The sequence below is a fragment of the Mesoplodon densirostris genome, chromosome 8 (genome assembly GCF_025265405.1).
Source record: "Mesoplodon densirostris isolate mMesDen1 chromosome 8, mMesDen1 primary haplotype, whole genome shotgun sequence".
NCBI classification, from domain to species: domain Eukaryota; kingdom Metazoa; phylum Chordata; class Mammalia; order Artiodactyla; family Ziphiidae; genus Mesoplodon; species Mesoplodon densirostris.
The window spans coordinates 67,024,465-67,039,568 of NC_082668.1; positions in this window are offsets into that span (position 1 = coordinate 67,024,465).

The following is a 15,104-nucleotide window of genomic DNA, read 5'->3' on the forward strand; positions in this document are numbered from 1 at the left end:
ATCTGAACATAAAAATGGCTGCCATTTAGATAGTCTTTTTTCCTATCAAGTATTTTCATGATTAAAAATAAAGTGAGAGAGTAATAGTTCAAGATCTTCCTGGATTCTTAGATTCATTGCCTTTGATGATGTACCTAAAACTTTCTCTCTCCAGATGGTAGCTCTTGTCTTCCTTTTGTTCCAAAAAACTTTTATTATTGTGGGAGATTAAAAGAAAATTTATATATATATATGTATATATATATATATATATATATATATATATATATGTATGTATATATTTAAATTATATGTATATATATTTAGGAAATAAGAAGAGGGTAGCATAATCAAACTTCAAGTATGTCAATTGCAAAAGATGAAATATTCATATGAGTTCAGAATCCACAGTTGTATTCTATTATTTTGAACAACAAGGGTTATACTGAGCACTCAATTTTGCAAATTGCCAATACAAACTCTTCTCTAGGACAATGAGTATATTTGTTAACTTTATGTTATCATTCTTCTCATATTGGTAAATATTATTTACCAATAAATATGGTAAATATTTGTTGGTAAATAAATTGGCAAATATTATTATTTTTTCCAAATAGTTTGAATAAGCTTTGAATGCTTGATTTATTTCCAAAAAATGAGTAGGCTGATACATTAATTTTCTACTATATACATCACCTTTTCCATTTTGTACTTTAAACTAAAATGAAGATAATTGTACATTATCATTGAAAATATTAAATTGTCTATTTTTAAAAATTAAAAATTTTTTTATTGGAGTATAGTTGATTTGTGATTTATTAATTTCAGGTATACAGTAAAGTTAATCAGTTATACATATACATATATCCACTCTTTTTTTAGATTCTATTCCCATATAGGCCATTACAGAGTATTGAGTAGAGTTCTTGTGCTATAGAGTAGGTCCTTATTAGTTATCTATTTTATATATAGTAGTGTGTATATATCAGTCCTAATTTCCAAATTTATCCCTCCTCCCCTCTTCCCCCCTGGTAACCATAAGTTTAACTTGTCTATTTTTAATAAAACCAACTCAGGACAGTTATTTCCAATTAAAATGGATTGAGGGAAATGGGTAACAGCTCAAACTTGATTGTATTTTCAATTCTATAAATATTCCTTGAGTGCATAATATGTCTGAAGTGTTTTTTTCTAGCCACCAGGGATATAACAATAAAGACCAGAGACAAAAATTCTTTTTATCATGTGGTTTACATTACTCATTTAAAAGAAAAATAGAAAATCCATTTAGCTAAATACAAATCAGAGATAATTGATATATTTTAGATATTTAACTTAGATTATTTTACCATAAGGCTTTTCTACTTTCTAGAAATGAAGGTATAACTCAATAGAACTAAAGAGAGTCATTTTTTAAAATTTATTTATTTATTTTTGGCTGCGTTGGGTCTTCATTGCTGTGTGCGGGCTTTCTCTAGTTATGGTGAGCAGGGGCTACTCTTCGTTGTGGTGCACGGGCTTCTCACTGTGGTAACTTCTCCTGTTGTGGAGCACAGGCTCTAGGCGCCCGGGCTTCAGTAGTTGTGGCTCGCGGGCTCTAGAGCGCAGGCTCAGTAGCTGTGGCGCACAGGCTTAGTTGCCCTGCAGCATATGGTATCTTCCTGGACCTGGGCTCGAACCCATGTTCCCTGCATTGGCAGGCAGATTCTTAACCACTGTGCCACGGGGAAGTCCGAGTCTTATTACTGTTATTATTTTAAGAGTTGTAAGAAAATAATTACCTTAACACATTTGAAATCCCTGAAAATAAGGTCAAAATGATCTTCTGAAAGAAAGGGGGCAAGAAAAGAGAGAAAGGTGTGTTGTATATTCATGCTATTTGCTTTAACTTTTATTATATCCTTTAATCCACACAATAACATTGAGGAGTGTAGTCTCCATTTTTTAGTTAAAAACTGAGGATCATCAGGCTTCCCTGGTGGCGCAGTGGTTGAGAGTCCGCCTGCTGATGCAGGGGACACGGGTTCATGCCCCAGTCCGGGAAGATCCCACATGCCATGAAGTGGCTGGGCCCGTGAGCCATGGCCACTGAGCCTGCGCGTCCAGAGCCTGTGCTCCACAAGGGTAGAGGCCACAAGAGTGAGAGGCCCGTGTACAGCAAAAACAAAACAAAACAAAACAAAAAAAAAACTGAGAATCATAGGGTTAAGTAACATTCTCAAAAAATTTTAAGATTAAAAATAGTAATTACATCCAGGTATTTCTAACTCTCCAACTTAAATTATTTTTAGGAAATTTTCACGGATAAAACAAACTGAAATGATATTTAGCGATGTGTTCATTCATTTCCCTGCCTCTAGAGAAAATCCATCATTCCTAAGGAAAATGAGTTCTCCAGGAGAACATTTTATAAACTACTTCAGTATTATTTTTGGTCACATCTGGAACATGTCCTTTTCTATCTTGTGTTGAACTTTTGCCTACACACACACGTTCATGTTGAAAAACATGTCATCAAGGACTTAAGTTAATTTTGGAATGCCAAACTTTTTCCCACTATCCCCTACTTTGCCTATTGTAATTCAAGATAGTACACACTTGCAATGACTAACAAATTTTTCCATATTAAGGTATAGAAAAAGGTATAAATGGTGTATTCTTCTTGTCCAGTTATGATACAGTCTTATAGATACTGTAATGCACTGATTTCTTATCATTACCAGAATTAAATGTATTTTGCTGAAAAATTGAATGTAGTAACAGTATTATATCATTGTATCACAGAGGCAATCATTATCTAGAAAATAGGAAAAAATGGATTACAGTAATGCACTACACATATGATTACTTCTAGTATAATGCAGTGTAATGCTTAAATTAATTCTAAGCAGCTTCCTAATTTTATTTCAGTACAACCAGATCACAAGTCATAGGGAAATAGAATATAAAACTTAACCAATATTTTATTTGGTTCATTTTGACTGAATCACGAACTGCTATAATGCATGAAGTTTCTGAAAACGTTAACTGCTTTAGAAGGAAGTTTAATAATTTGTCTTTGGTGATCACTGTGAATAAATGAATGGAATTCAGAACTGACATAGTAATATGCAAAGTTCTACTTGTATGGTAGTAGGGTGGAAAAAATTTAAAAGGAATAAGGGGAAAAAGTTAAAAGGAATAGTGAAAAAGAAAATGGAGAGAGGGCAACAGAGAGGGAAATAGATGAAAACGAAGTAAAAAGTTAAAGGAAGTTAGAGAGGGGTAGATATGAGGCGAGAAGAGGAGAGAATATGTGTGTGTTCAGCAAATTGGAAAACTAGGCAAAGCTCTCAGTTTAATTTTTAGATTTACCTTTTTTGTTTTCTTCTCTAATATAGCAGTTCAAATGTGGACTTAAAATTAATGCTATAAATACAGCCTCTTAATACAGTGTTACATTGTGCAGAATAACAAATTAGGTCTTTCTAATGAGTCAACAAAATTTCTACATTGCCCACTAATACTCTAAAATTAAAAATTTTAATAATAATAATAAATATATGCATGTTAATAGAGGAAGATTTAGTTGTACAACTTTTATGATGCCAGGCTTTGCATTCAGCTTAAACTGCAAGGCAGAGTGTTTGTGGTATGAGATCTTGGTAACAGTATTTTTCCTTTAGAGGACACAGAGACATTTTGTAGTTGACTCATATTCACATCAACTAAAGGGACAGTGTGTCAAGCTTTTGATTCAGGCATAGGATTCTGCCTAATGTTGCTAATGTGACTTTCTCTTTCTCTCTACCTCTGTCTCTCTCCATCTCTAACTCTGCCTTTCCATCTCTCCCTCTCTGTATCTCTCCCTCCCCTTCTTTCTCTGACTTAAAGATCACTAAAATAAAATCTAATGATTAATTCAGTAGAATTAAGTATTTACATTTACTATTCTATGTCTGAAGTTATTAAGTGAGAGGTAAATATTTTTTTATCCTGCTTTACTTGTGAAATTTGTTTTAAAGCTGTAACTTTGTGGTTAAATTAACCTTAAAACATGTTTCGCCACAGTTTATTTAGTATTGTGGATGCCGTATATTGTAAGGTTTAAAATAGCAAGTGATAAAAATAACAAAGACATATTATTGATGAGAGAGTGATATTTAAATCACAGAAAATTTTAAAATGCTAAAAATGGTAGAAACTACCTGAGTAGTACCTTATTTTGGATGACCTGGTATCATAAAGCTCTCATCTCCTATGACCTTATCACTGTACTCTACTATACTTTTCTGTTAAAGTAATGTAGGCACTTTCAAAGTTTATTTCTTCACAAGAATATTTCTGAATTTTACAAAACTCCAGAATAATACATATTCAAGCAGAAAACTGAGAAAACATACAACAGCACAAAGGCAAGTATCCCCAAGTCATTTGATATCCCACTAACCTCCCAAATGTAATAATATAGTCCTCTAATTGAGTTTTCTATGCATGTATCATGTATGGATATGGGCTTATACATGTATTTCTTACATATCTAAGAACTTTTTGAAAACTGGAATTCTGTAGTGCATAGAGAAAAATCATGAAAATAAAATACTTGTTCAAAATCAGCATTTGAATGAATGTAAAGAGATGGAAACAGTATTTTACTGTTGAATGGAAAATATTGAGAAGAATTAATACTCAAACCAAGTTTAAAGTGTATTCAACAAATAGGACATAATATGGATGGGAAAGGAGTGGAGATTGGTTAGAAAGAGAAGATGGTAACAGATACAAACCTTGGATTCTTAGTTTACTATGTTTTTTTTGTTGTTGGTGGTGGTGTTTGGTTTAAAGTTACCATTTTGTAAATGAAGCGAATGTGGCAAATGTTCTTTGTTGTACTTCACTTTCTTTATATCCCAGAATTTTCCCAGGCTCAGTATGATGTTTAGAACCTTCTCCCCTCCCAGATTCCACGTTCTTTGTCTCTCCCCATATACATACACTTCATAAGTCCATGTAACTTTTTAATATGAACTGTAACAAAAGCTACAAATATCTAACTCCTTTGTAGCCCAAGGACTGATAAAACAGTTATGTGGGCTGCATTGAGGGAGCCGACTCATCTAAAGAGAACTCTATGCCAATCTACTGTTCTAAAGTCAGTAGTTTTAACCTGAGTTTCATTTTATTAGACTGTGTTAAAGCCAAATCCCATCCTAGTCAGGTCTAGCCTTTCCCTTTCTTTCCCTTTTCAGAGAGCCTTTATGATCTAAAAAATGTCTTGGTCCAATATTCGTGAATTCTATTAGTGAAGGCATTCTTGCAGTTACGTCAAGTTATACTGCATATAAATGGAGGATAAAAGGATTACCAGATTATAAATCAAATGAGAGTTTCTGGCAATATAAATCTCAGCTATGTCAGGCTCTTGTGTTAATGGAATTGCAGAATTCCATTGGCCACTAAGAATTTAAATTTTGTGTTAGAGACCTTGGTAATTTTTCACAAGACTCCTTCAATAAAACACTAAAAAGTAAAATGGGAGGTTTGCAAGCAAATTTGTATCAGGTCTTAAAATTGTTTTTTAAGATAGTGCCAAAAATATTACTGACATGTGAAAATGTATTATAATACACATATTATACAATTCTAAGGCTTGGAACTTATCAGCACTTAAATCACTCAAATATGCAGCCAAACTGTGTTAAATGCAAAATAGATAGTATATTTAACGTTGAGATACATGATGTGATTTGACCAATGAATTAGAATCCAATAAGATAGTGTCTGGCTCAGTTAAATGATAAAACTACTTATATTCAAGCTAATCAATCGATTCAGTGAAATAACTGGTAAAATTTGTATTTGTGATAATGCTTTTTTTTTTTTTTTTTTTTTTTTTTTTTTTGCGGTACACGGACCTCTCACTGTTGTGGCCTCTCCCGTTGCGGAGCACAGGCTCCAGACGCGCAGGCTCAGCGGCCATGGCTCACGGGCCCAGCCGCTTCATGGCATGTGGGATCTTCCCGGACCGGGGCATGAACCCATGTCCCCTGCATCAGCAGGCAGACTCTCAACCGCTGCGCCACCAGGGAAGCCCGATAATGCATTCTTTATAGACACAGAAGTGCAGAATCAACTAGTTGGAATTAACATGGGTTAAGCAGTTGTATTTGGTTAAGTAGTAATTAGCTTTATCTATAAATATATATCTAATATGACATGCGTGGAAATATTAACTTGATTCATATTTAATATGTGGTGGTTATATATGGGAATGGATTTTTAGGTATGAAAACATTCTTTTTATATGGTAACTTTGAAACATTAGTTTTTCTTCAATATAGTTTGGGTATATTCTATATGTTGAGTATGATTCCTTCATGAGACTAATATTTGTTGAGCATCAAGAATGGACATAGAAGTGTGTTAAGGATGGAGTTTTAAAGCATAATAAGGTAACAGGTCTGCCTATGCAAAAGGGCAGGGACAGATTATTAAGGTTGCCTCAGTAGGTATTGAAGGAATTATTCTTTCCATGTAAGCAGTGATGGTCAGAAACAATGTCTCTTCCACTCAAATTTTTAAATCCGCATTTCCTCTAAGGCTAAGCATGTGACAGTCCACTGTTGATCAGCACAAGGTTACTCCACATCTTTTCATTTTATTTCTCTTAATATTTCTGCCTTTATTTCCCCTCTGATTCTTGATGCTATATCATATGTCTGGCCAAGATGTACACTATAGCCCAGATCTTTTAGTGCTTAGGAACAGTGTCACAGATTTCAAAAATTCATTTATCTCAGAATAAAAACTTTGCTGACTCCTTGCCTCACAATATCCCTTAAAAAATTCTTTTTAAAGCCTGTTTAAAAATTTGGGCAGAAAACATTCATTACTTTAGGTCCCACGATGAGTCATGGATGTCAAATGCTTTAAGAGACTCCCTCTGACCAAGTGCTCTATCCCAAGTCCCAAAGGACCATTCCTCCAAAAGTGAATGTTTCAAAGCAGTCTCTGTAAACACTTCCAATGAATTTAGAAGTATAGATTATATTTAGCAGACTTTAAATGGGACTTTTGATATGGACTTTCAAGAGTACTCCAGACATTGAAAATGGGGAAAGCATTGTAAGCCAAGGAAAAAGAGTAAGCAACAACATGGAGGTAGGTGCCAAATTATGGAGGACTGTAGTATGTGAAGGAGCCATCATGTGGATGGAACAGAAAGGGATATGTTACAATTCATATTTTACAGAGCTGAATCTGGAAATAATATAAAATTGACATCTGAGGAGCTCGACTCAAAGAGCAATTGGGCAGTTATTTCAAGAATTCAATAAAAAGAGCCTGACAGTTGGAGTGCAAATGAAAAGGAGTTAGATTCAAGAATTAATTCAAAAGGGGAACTGAGAGTTATACTTTCAGTGTTGTTCTATATTGTTATTTGTCTGTTGATGTGAGAATGCATCTGACATAGGAGTCAACTTAATATATTGATGGTACTGCTTATTAGATGTGTAATTTTGGGCAAGTTATTTAATCTTTCTAAAGTTTCAGTTTTATTATAAAAATGTGAAGAAAATAATCAATCCCTAATTCATATAATTTTGGAAATTTCAAACAAATGCCATAAATGGTAGATATTAGATTTAGATATTAGATTTTTAAAGATATTAGATTAGATTTTTTTCCTACTATGAGCATCCAAACTTGAATAGTAGTAGCAAGAAAAATTATAACTGTTTTTAAACTTAGTAAGTTTTTTAACAGTATATTTTTGACTTATTACTTTTTCAGAGGAATCATATATACTGATATATGTGTGTGTATATACATATACACACATACATAGAGAGATTAACTTTAAATAGAATATTTGATAGAATTTTAATAGAATATTGAAATAAAATTTATACATATATATTTTCTATTTAGTGAAAGTTGATTTTAATCTGGAAAACATTGGAGAACAACACATTATATGTAATGGTATCATTTAGGCTCCAAGTTGTTGGTTCTCAGTCTTAGTTACATATTGGATTTACTGGAAACTTTTGAAAATAGAATTCCTAGGATAAAAGCCAAACCAATTGAATCAAAATATCTGCAGATGGACTATAGGTGTCATTATTTTTATATCCCTGGTGTTTCTAGTACACATCTTAAATTAATCACCACTGCTGTGTTTCAGATTAGTGCTTCTCAAAAAAAATTTTTTTAACATCTTTATTGGAGTATAATTGCTTTACAGTGGTGTGTTAGTTTCTGCTTTATAAAAAAGTGAATCAGCTATACATATACATATATCCCCATATCTCCTCCCTCTTGCGTCTCCCTCCCACCCTCCCTATCCCACCCCTCTAGGTGGCCACAAAGCACAGAGCTGATCTCCCTGTGCTATGTGGCTGCTTCCCGCTAGCTATCTATTTTACATTTGGTTACATTTGGTAGTATATATAAGTCCATGCCACTCTCTCACTTCGTCCCAGCTTACCCTTCCCCCTCCCCGTGTTCTCAAGTCCATTCTCTACATCTGCATCTTTATTCCTGTCCTGCCCCTAGGTTCTTCAGAACCATTTTTTTTCAGATTCCATATATATGTGTTAGCATACGGTATTTGTTTTTCTCTTTCTGACTTACTTCACTCTGTATGACAGACTCTAGGTCCATCCACCTCACTACAAATAACTCAATTTTGTTTCTTTTTATGGCTGTGTAATATTCCATTGTATATATGTGCCACGTCTTCTTTATCCATTCATCTGTTGATGGACACTTAGGTTGCTTCCATGTCCTGGCTGTTGTAAATAGAGCTGCAGTGAACATTGTGGTACATGACTCTTTTTGAATTATGGTTTTCTCAGGGCATATGCCCAGTAGTGGGATTTCTGGGTTGTATGGTAGTTCTATTTGTAGTTTTTTAAGGAACCTCCATACTGTTCTCCATAGTGGCTGTATCAATTTACATTCCCACCAACAGTGCAAGAGGGAGTAAAAATCACCTAGGGAACTTGTTGAAATGTAGATTCTGATTCTGTATGCGTGGGTGGAGTGTGAGATTCTGTGTTTCCAAAAGGATCTCAGTGGATGTCTTACAACTGATGAGTAGTAAGGATCTAGATGATTGAGATCGGATAGGCTGCTGTAGACAGGTAAATTTTTCTGAAGCTTGGGTCAAGAATGGCTTGTATTTCAATGGTTGATGAAGGATGAGGATTCCATTTCAGTTACCTAGACCAGGAAGAACAAAAGGGCAAACATAGAGGATACATGGAAAACTACATAATTGATATACAATTAGATTTGAGGAGCAGTAGAAGTTAAAGCCGGAGCATGAAAGATGCGTGAGATGTAACTGAGACCTTGGAAGCTCTAGAGAGATACACTGGATTTTACTTCTGATTTAGACAAAAACTTGGAGGGAGCCTTGAAACACATTGATATGGAGGGAGAGCTGGGGTTTAGGAAGATGACTCTGTGAGCAGATTATGTATAACAGAGTCAGAGTAAAACTAAGCAGTAACCTGTGGGGCCTTCCTCGGACAGACCCCCACCACCTGGTGTCACCCATCTCTTGTTTGTAAAAAAAAAAAAAGAAAGAAAGAAAGAAAAAAGCTTTAGCCTCCTAGGCCTTCCCCGGGTTCCAAAGAGCAAATTTAATCAAAGAAGTGAGAAAAATGCAGAAACAAAGGAAAACAGTCAAGCATGACAAAATAATAGTAGTTTAGCCATAAAACAAAGTCAAGAGTCTTTAGTTCCTTCTCAAGGTATGTAGATAATATTATGAGTCATATCCTTGAGTTGTTTTGCAGCCACCAGGTGGGAGAAATTAACTACATGCTGACCACAAGCATGTAGACCCCAGACCAGTTGGAACTAGAAGGTAGATGATATTATATCACCTGGTTACCTCCCACCAACCAATCAGAAAAATGTCCACGAGCTGATCAGGCACCCTGCCTTCAAAAACACTTCTCTTAAAGCCATTGGGGAATTCAGGTCTTTTAAGCATGAGACGCTTGTTCTCCTTACGGCCCCATGTTGGGTGCTTTGCAAAAAATGCTGTACTTTCCTTCACCACACCCACTATCAGTAGGCTGACTTTACTGTGAGTCCAGTGAGTGGATCCAAGTTTGGTTCGGTAGCAAGAGCTGAAGAGTGGAGTAAGGGATGGGCAAAAGGCAGTCCTGACCCTAATAACAAAAGGCCTAGGGCAAGAGTACAAATGGAAGTAAAATTTTAAAAAACTAGTTGTAGTAATTATAATAATAAATATCAGTAATTGGTTTTATATATGCCAAGCACTCTGCTAAATACTTCATGCTGATTATACAATTTCTTTCTCATAATAGTCCTATGAGGTAGGTATCAATACTATTGTCCCATATCATTGGTTGTAAAACTAAAATAGAAAATTAGTATCTTGCCCAGGATCACAATACCAGTAATAGAGAGCCGACTAGTCTGCTCCTTCATTTGTTAGTTTTTCAAAATCATCACACTACTCTTCCTACTTTTAAAAAACCCAAGTTGCCATGTTTATAGTTGTATATTTGTGTATTGCTGAAACAGAGTTTTAGTGTGTTGGTTCACAACCTTTTCTGGTGAATTCTGAAACCAACCTCCATACTCAGAGGTGGGGTAGAGTCCAAAGAAAGAAGCAGACCATTCCAGATAGGTAGGTGGCAGGTTTAATAAGCATGAGAACATACCTTTAAGTTTTTTCTTGGGTGGCTTCAAGATTAGTAGATTCTCACCTGTCCACCAAATCTTACAAGTTTATATAGAGGCATAGCTGAGTTCAGTCTGTATACCATCCAGATGGTCTCAACAGCACATTGCTTACTCAATGTACATTCCAAGTACAGGGGAGGGAGTCAGGAGCTTTTGATTGACCAGTTTTAGTTCTTGGGTCAGCTGGTAGTCACCTCCTCATTACTTTCTCCAACACTCGATTTGTTGTGACTGGCTTTTATAATCTTTATATGTCCTCCTCTTTTGCAATACATCCTGCGTGGTCAGCAAGGGGTTTCACTGGCATGGAGATGGTTCACTTGGTGGCTATCTGGCTGCGTTGGAGACAGATGCCACCACAACAATGCAAGCATGTATAAGAGAAAACAAAGATTGAGACAACAATTTTTTAAATTAGTGGTACCTTTTTTTTAATATATTTTACCAATAGCCCCATGAGCCAAATCATGGATTTACTAAGTCCCCTAGGCTGGGCCCCAGATCAGTCAGGGTATTCACTTGTGGTCTTATGTGATTTAGTAAAGACAACACATTAATAGACTCATCAGGGATAAAAACACAACATTTTTATTGGGATAATGGTTCAGATGGCTCCTTTTGAGGCACAATAATGTCCAAGGCCATTTTATTTTGGAGGAGAGCTCCAGTGTTCAAGAAGAACAGGCTTTGCTGGCCATAATTTAAGCCTTTTTGTGAATGTAGCAAGGGCTATCATGTCTTCCAGGCCAATGGAGGGAATAAACATGGCAGCCAAATGATCATACCAGTGGGAAACCAAACGTGCCCACTTGGCCTTGAGGAGAGGAAGGTTGGCAGCTTTAGGAACTTGACTTGGTTGTATGTACCATACACATTGGTGGGGGGAGGCAGCACTGCCAGGCAGGAGAGAATGGACTGGAAGCAGGATATGCCAGGCCAGAACTTCTTGTCCTCTCTTTTAATGATGTGTGTTCTACTCCAGGTGTAATGTGTTTTGATAGGTCCCTTGTAGCAGGACAAGGGGATACCAGTGGAGACTGGGTGGTTCCCCTTCATCCAGGGGTGCCAAGTAACTCATCATCCTGGCAATGTCTCACTGTAACTTTTACTAAATAAATTTTAGTAGATAATTCCTTTTCCAGGTATGACAGAGCTTGGTGTTCTCAGCAGCATAACACATTGATTTACCCTGAAATTCAGGGCAATGGCTATTTCCCATGATTTTTATATTTTATGGTATTAGGTGCCTCAGCAGGGACTTCAGTCTGGCATATGGGGCACCAGGCCCTATTGGTTGATGATTCAAATGTATTAAAGCCTGGGACATTATTTTAGTCCACCTGGCTGAGGTGATTTTACCTGTTAGGAATTTAATCTGCTGTTTTAATATAGTATTCCATTTTCCTTTCTATCAATCCTGCCTCTTTCATGTTATAGGGGAGATGGAACCTCTATTTAATGTCAAGTTCATTTTTTTTTCCCAGTCTTGCATATCATGACTTTTGAAATATGACAGTCACTTCCATTTGATGAGCGTATTCATATATGATACTCAGCCTCTCTAATACCCTAATAGTGGCAGCCTGGTTTGTACAGTCACAGAGTAAAGCTTGGGCTAGGCAAGATTTGGCATTTGTACAAACCAGGGTATATTTAGAACCTTCACTCAGAAGGAGCGGGTCAATATAATCACTTTGCCAGCCTCTCACTGGTTGGGAACTCCAGTGAATGGCCCCAGACTCCTTTGGAAGTTGCGTTGGGTGTTGTTTCGAACACACAGGACAGGGAATTCCCTGCTGGTCCAGTGGTTACAACTTAGTGCTTTCACTGCCAGGGCGCCAGGTTCAATCCCTGACTGGGGAACTATCCTGCAAGCTGTGCGGCACGGCCACTCCCCCCCCCAAAAGAACACACAGGACATACTGTTACTGCATTAACCAAGTCACTGTATTTTAAAGGTAATCCAGCATCTTTGGCAATATGCCATCCTACCTGGGCGCTGGTATGGTAACTTTTTTTATGTACCCAAGCTGTTGTATCCACTGAAGGGTCAGTTGCTAGGACATCAGCTTCCTGATTGCCAGGGGGTGTCGGTGCCCTGTGAGCCAGGCTATGGAAAACAGTGAGGGCTGCTCAGGCTCTTTCAGGCTAAGCTAAATGTCCCTCCATATATCTTGACTCCATAAGGGCCCACTGATGAATCATCTATCCCTTGGCTTTCCATTGTCCCAACCATAGGGTTAATCTCTTTAGAACAGCCCAACTGTTAGTGTAAAGGGTTAATGGCCAGGGCTTGTGAGTGATCACCAGCCAAACCGCTCTGAATTCAGCCTATTTGCTGCCGTGGTGTTCCTGAGAGGTTCAACCTTCCTGAGAGGTTCCACCTGTAGGAGTGCTGTGTACACTGCTAGGAATTGTTGCTCTGTGTGGGTATATTAGGTTTTTATCCCCTTTCAGAGCTGGGACCAAAATTCCTGGAGTATCTCCTCTTCTGTTTTCTCTGCCACAGTGCCTGACTCATACGTTCCAAAGTCACAGACATGCCTAACTCGAATGGGAGCCCTGCTTGGGGGAGATGCCCAGAGGTTTAATTTGCTTTACTAGTATTTTTGCCTGCTCAGAGTGGCTTGCTGCTTTGATTCTCAGTCCCGTATGTCCCCTTTCTTTATTAGGGATGGAGGCAGTGTGCCAGGTAGAGAATAAAAGTCCTTTAAAACTCCCAAATCCCTGTAAAGGCTTGCATCTTCTTTACTTTTTTAGGGGTTGGATAGGCTTGTATCTTATAAAACAGCTTTTGGGACATGTCTTAGCTGACAAAATGATTTCTAAAACTTACAGTAGTGCCTGGGCCTTGAATTTTCTGTGGCTTTACCACCGATCTTCCCCCTTGAAGGTGTTCTAGCACAGTCTGCAGAGTGTCCTGTTGCAGGGGCAAGTCTTTACATGTTAACATTATATCCTCAAATTTACTGATGTGGTGAAGGAGAACAAGGACAGCTCTCAGGTTACCACCCCATGACATATGGTGGGGCTGGGCAGCTGGGGAGCTTGGAGAAGCACTTGAAAGGTCCATTGTTGCCCCTCCACAGAGAAGGGAAATTTATCTTGTGACTCAGTGGCCAGGGGTGTACTGAAAAAGACATTTGTTAAGTCCAGTATAGCATAGTACACTCCTAGGACCATGGCCACGGTATCTAAGATGGTGGCAGTGTTGAACACAGCCCCACGGATGGAGGCGGGTGGGTACTACCTTGTGCAATTCTTGGGAGTTTGCCATTATATGTCATGAGCCATCTGTTTTTGTTTTTTTACTAGGCTGTTGAAAGCATGATGGGAAGGGTATATGATACCCACTTGGTGCAATTCTTAGATAGTTTCTCCTATTCCTTATGCCCCCAGACATTTATAGTGCTTGAAAGCTACCATTCTTCACAGGGGTACCAGGTTTACTGGTTCCAAGTTGGTGTTCCCCTTCAGCACTGCTGTGGTTAACCTGGAGCTCAAGTTCACTGATAGAGGTTTGCAGAGTTGACCTTGTAGGATATCAATGCCCAATATGTTCTCTGGTATTGAAGAAATTAAAAACCTCATATTTTTGGCAGTGGGGTGCCCCCAACTTGCAGTGTCAAAAATACCTTCCTGGTCATAGCTGTTTGCAAAATGGCACACTAAGGTCTTGTCTACAGGCTGCGAAGCTAGCAGAATAGTGGACGAAAGGAACGTCCTTCTCCAACCTCAGCTCTTTCAACATTTTTTTTTGAGCTCAGCCTCTCCTTGGGCTTTGGTGGTGGGTGAAACACCCACAGTAGAGCCAAGTCCACTGTGCAGCCATTCGTTTTACTTTTTGGCCACAGTGCACTGTGCATAGTTCCTCAAATAAGCACATTAAAGCATCTGGTGTATCCCCATACTTATGCAGTGCTCCACAAACATCTAACAAATGGCCCACTCCTCCCAACATAGACGTTGATGACCAGCTTGGCATTTCCCTGAGGATACCTCTTTCCTAAAGCCCGTTTCTTTGATCTCCAGGCTGACTCTCCAATTGTTGGTTCTCAAAATTATCAGGAACTTCCTGGGTGAAATCTGAAACCAGCCTCTATACTCCAAGGGCAAGCACAAACCAAGAAAGAGACAGGCCAGTCTAGATTGGTAGGTGGCAGGTTTAATAAGCAAGGGGACTTTGAGGTTTATCCATGTTGTAAAATATTTGAATACTTTATTTGTTTATATTGCTGAATAATATTTTACTGTATAAATGTGTTAGGTGTATCCACTCATTAGTCAATAGAAATTTGGGTTCTTTACACATTTTGGCTATAGAGAATAATACTGCTAGGAACATTTGTGTATAGCTTTGTGTGTGGACACATTTTTTTCATTTCTCCTGATATCTACAAGTAGAAATGATGGGT